We start from the raw sequence: 5523 nt of genomic DNA on the forward strand, positions 1-5523 counted from the left end.
TACTACTACTATTATTATTACACGGTTCTCATAAACATAATTTCTGATGGCTGCAAATTATTTGAAAAATAGTGTATATTTAAGGCAAGCACAACTCTAAAACACTATTCCTTCAAAAACATGTTTAGAATTCCATGGTAACAAAACCTTTATTTAGAGAAATAGTTGTCATAAAAAGAAATTATAAAGAACATTTATTAGCATGTGAAGAGTTTTATGGGATAATGGGATTATAGATTTTTTAAAAAATCTTATCTCTGTACTCCAGTTTTCTTAAAAGAGCATACTTTTAGAATGTTCTGATCAGAAATAAAGCCACAATAACTGTTCTTGTTTTTTTTTTTTTAAAAAAAAGCTATAACAAAATAATGAAGCTGCTATGAAAAGCAGTTTGGTGGTTCCTTGAAAAGTTTAATGTAGAATTACCATATCGCCCAACAATTCCACTCCTAGGTGTAGGCCCAAGAATTCAAAGCAAGGAGTCAACCAATATAATTAAAAGCAAGGAGTCAAACAGATTCTTGTAACCAGTTTTCAAAGCAGCATTATTTACAGTGACCAAAAGGTGAAAACAACCCAAATGTCCATCAACATATGAATGGATAAGCAATATGTGGTACATATATCAGTTCAGTTCAGTTCAGTCCCTCAGTCGTGTCCGACTCTTTGTGACCCCATGGACTGCAGTACACCAGGCCTCCCTGTTCATCATCAACTCCTGGGGCTTACCCAAACTCATGTCCATCGAGTCAGTGATGCCATCCAACCATCTCGTCCTCTGTTGCCCGTTATCCTCCTGCCTTCAATCTTTCCCAGCATCAGGATCTTTTCCAATGAGTCAGTTCTTCACATCAGGTGGCCAAAGTATCGGAGTTTCAGCTTCAGCATCAGTCCTTCCAATGAGTATTCAGGACTGGTTTCCTTTAGGATGGACTGGTTGGATCTCCTTGCAGTCCAAGGGACTCTCAAGAGTCTTCTCCAACACCAAAGTTCAAAACCATCAATACTTAGGCACTCAATTTTCTTTATAGTCCACGTCTCACATCCGTACATGACTGCTGGAAAAACCATAGCTTTGACTAGATAGACCTTTGTTGGCAAAGTAATGTCTCTGCTTTTTAATATGCTGTCTAGGTTGGTCATAGCTTTTCTTCCAAGGAGCAAGCATCTTTTAATTTCATGGCTGCAATCACCATCTGCAGTGATTTTGGAGCCCCCCAAAATAAAGTCTTCACTGTTTCCATTGTTTCCCCTTCTATTTGCCATGAAGTGATGGGACCAGATGCCATGATCTTAGTTTTCTGAATGTTGAGTTTTAAGCCAATTTTTTCACTCTCCTCTTTCACTTTCATCAAGAGGCTCTTTAATTCTTCTTCACTTTCTGCCATAAGGGTGGTGTCATCTGCATATCTGAGGTTATTGATGTTTCTCCCGGCAATCTTGATTCCAGCTTGTGCTTCATCCAGCCCGGCATTTTGCATGATGTACTCTGCATATAAGTTAAATAAGCAGGGTGACAATATACAGCCTTGATGTACTCCTTTCCCAATTGGGAACCAGTCCATTGTTACATGTCCAGTTCTAACTGTTGCTTCTTGACCTGCATGCAGATTTCTCAGGAGGAAGGTCAGGTGGTCTGGTATTCCCATCTCCTTAAGAATTTTCCACAGTTTGTTGTGATCCACACAATCGAAGGCTTTGGCATAGTCAATAAAGCAGAAGTAGATGTTTTTCTGGAATTCTATTGCTTTTTCTATGATCCAACGGATGTTGGCAATTTGATCACTGATTCCTTTGCCTTTTCTAAATCCAGCTTGAACATCTGGAAATTCTCAGTTCATGTACTGTTGAAGCCTAGATTAAAGGATTTTTGAGCATTACTTTGCTAGCGTGTGAGATGAATGCAATTGTGTGGTAGTTTAAACATTCTTTGGCATTTGCTCTTCTTTAGGATTGGAATGAAAACTGACTTTTTACATTCCTGTGGACACTGCTGAGTTTTCCAAATTTGCTGGCATATTGAGTGCAGCACTTTCACAGCATCATCTTTTAGGATTTGAAATAGCTCAGCTGGAATTTCATCACCTCCACTAGCTTTGTTCATAGTGATGCTTCCTAAGGCCCACTTGACTTTGGACTCCAGGATGTCTGGCTCTAGGTGAGTGATCACACCATCATGTTTATCTGGGGCATGAAGATCTTTTTGGTATAGTTCTTCTGTGTATTCTTGCCACCTCTTCTTAATATCTTCTGCTTCTGTTAGGCCCATACCATTTCTGTCCTTTATTGAGCCCATCTTTGCATGATATGTTCCCTTGGTATCTCTGATTTTCTAGAATAGATCTCTAGTCTCCCATTCTATTATTTTCCTCTATTTCCTTGCACTGATCACTGAAGAAGGCTTTCTTATCTCTCCTTGCTATTCTTTGGAACTCTGCATTCAAATGGGTATATCTTTCCTTTTCTCCTTTGCCTTTAGCTTCTCTTCTTTGCACAGCTATTTGTAAGGCCTCCTCAAACAAACATTTCACCTTTTTGCATTTCTTTTTCTCGGGGATGGTCTTGATCACTGTCTCTTGTACAATGTCATGAACCTCCACCCATAGTTCTTCAGGCACTCTATCAGATGTAATCCTTTGAATCTATGTGTTACTTCCACTGTATCATCATAAGGGATTTGATTTAGGTCAAACCTGAATGGTCTAGTGGTTTTCCCTACTTTCTTCAATTTTAGTCTGAATTTGGCAATAAGGAGTTCATGATCTGAGCCACAGTCAGCCCCTGGTCTTGTTGTTGCTGACTGTATAGAACTTCTTCATCTTTGGCTGATTTCAGTATTGACCATCTGGTGATATCCATGTGTAGAGTCTTCTCTCGTGTTGTTGGAAGAGGGTGTTTGTTATGACCAGTGTGTTCTCTTGGCAAAAGACTGTTAGCCTTTGACCTGCTTCATTTTGTACTCCAAGGCCAAATTTGCCTGTTACTTCAGGTATCTCTTGACTTCCTACTTTTGCATTCCAGTCCCCTATAATGAAAAGGACATCTAAAGGGTTTTAGTTCTAAAAGGTCTTGTAGGGCTTCATAGAACCATTCAGCTTCAGCTTCTTCAGCATTACTGTTTGGGGCATAGACTTGGATTACTGTGATATTGAATGGTTTGCCTTGGAAATGAATAGAGATCATTCTGTCGTTTTTGAGATTGCATCCACGTACTGCATTTTGGACTCTTTTCTTTACTATGCTGGCTACTCCATTTCTTCTAAGGAGTTCTTGCCTACAGTAGTCGATATAATGGTCATCTGAGTTAAATTCACCCATTCCAGTCCATTTTAGTTCGCTTAGTCCTAAAATGCCAATGTTCACTCTTGCCATCTCCTGTTTGACCACTTCCAATTTGCCTTGATTCATGGACCTAACATTCCAGATTCCTATGCAATATTGCTCTTTTCAGCATCGGACTTTACTTCCATCACCAATCACATCCACAACTGGGTGTTGTTTTCACTTTTGGTCTGCTGCACCCAGAGCCCTTGCCTATGCGGCAGGCCATTGCTGACCCATACCTTCGCAGGAGACACCTAAACCCAGTTGTGCCTCAGTCTCTGTGGGGTCTCTGGGTCCTGGTGTGCAAGGTTTGTGTGAGCCCTCTCAACGTCTCTGGCGGATAAGGGGTTTGATTCTAAATGCAATTTTGCCCCTCCTACTGTCTTGCTGGGGCTTCTCCTTTGCCCTTGGATGTGGGGTATCTTTTTTTGGTGGGACCCGACATTCTCCTGTTGATGGTTGTTCAGTAGAGATTTGTAGTTTTGGTGTTCTCACAGAAGATGAGCACAAGTCCATCATCTTAATTAATCTTGCTCTATAATGTTGGTACATACATACAATGGAATAATTATTGTACAAAGGAAGGAAATTCTGAAATAGAGTACAACATGTATTAACATTGAAACCCTATACTAGGTGAAATAAACCAGATGCAAAAGGAGAAATATTGTATGATTTCACTTATATGAGATACTTAGAATTGTCACATTCAGAGAGACAGAAAAAACAGTGGATATTAAGGGCTGCAGGGAGAGTAGAAGGGGAAGTGATTGTTCAAAGGGCTTATGTTTGAAATAATGGGAAGTTCTGGAAATGGATAGTGACTCATCCTAGGTGGCAGTGGTAAAGAACCTGCCTGCAATGCAGGAGAGGCAGCAGGAGCCACAGGTTTGACCCCTGGGTGGAAAAGATAACCTGTAGAAGGCAATGGCCACTCACTCCAGAATTCTTGCCTGGAAAATTCCATGGACAGAAGAGCCTGGTGGGCTACAGTCCAGGTGGTTGCAAAGAGTCAGATACGACTTAGCGATTGAGCATGCACGCAATGTTGTTTGCACAACATTGTGAATGTACTTAATGCCACTGAACTACTAAAACGATAAATTATATATATTTTACCATAAACAACAATGACAGCAGCAACAATGACAAAAGGAGTCAAAATTAGACTATTTCCTAGAGTTGTTCAGTTGCTAAGTTGATTGAGTTTGCTCAAATTCATATGCATTGAGTCGGTGATGTTATTTAACCATCTCATCCTCTGACACCCCTTTCTCCTTTTGCTTTCAGTCTTTCCCAGCATCAGGGTCTTTTCCAGTGAACCAGCTCTTTGCATCAGGTGGCCAAAGTATTGGAGATTCAGCTTCAGCATCAGTCCTTCCAATGAATAGTCAGGGTTGACTTCCTTTAAGATTGACTGATTTGATCTCCTTGCAGTTCAAGGGACTCTCAAGAGTCTTCTCCAGCACCACAATTTGAAAACATCAATTCTTCAGCACTCAGCCTTCTTTATGGTCGAACTCTCACATCTGTTGACTATTGGAAAACTCTCACTCTCATGACTATTGGAAAAAACATGGCTTTGACTATATGGATGTTTGTCTCAGAGTGCTGGGCTTAAATGAGATAATTCTTGTGCTGTGCTTAGCATAATGCTGGGCTTACAAATATATTTCTAATACTTGGAAACATTTGAAGATGGAATGGGCTTCCTTAGGGACGGGACAGTGAGTGAGTCCATGCTACTGGATGTGTTTAACAGGATGTGGATCAGACTTAAGCTTTGTATGCAAATGAATCACCTGGGGATAGTGTTTAAATACAGATTCTAATTTAAATAGGTCCTTTGTGGGGCATGAAATTCTGCATTTCTAATAAGCCCCAGGTGATGATGAAGATGCCTAGTGATAAAATTTGAATAGCAGGTAGCTAGATGATTCTTTCAGAGAAGGCAATGGCAACCCACTCCAGTACTCTTGCCTGGAAAGTCCCATGGACAGAGGAGCCTGGTAGGCTGCAGTCCATGGGGTCGCAAAGAGTCAGATACGACTGAGCAACTTCACTTTCACTTTTTACTTTCATGCATTGGAGAAGGAAATGGCAACCCACTCCAGTGTTCTTGCCTGGAGAATCCCAGGGACGTCGGAGCCTGGTGGGCTGCCGTCTATGGGGTCGCACAGAGTCGGACACGACTGAAGC

The sequence above is a fragment of the Moschus berezovskii genome, chromosome X (assembly GCF_049115385.1).
Source record: "Moschus berezovskii isolate FMDL1 chromosome X, NW_MosBer_1.0, whole genome shotgun sequence".
Classification (NCBI taxonomy): Eukaryota; Metazoa; Chordata; class Mammalia; order Artiodactyla; family Moschidae; genus Moschus; species Moschus berezovskii.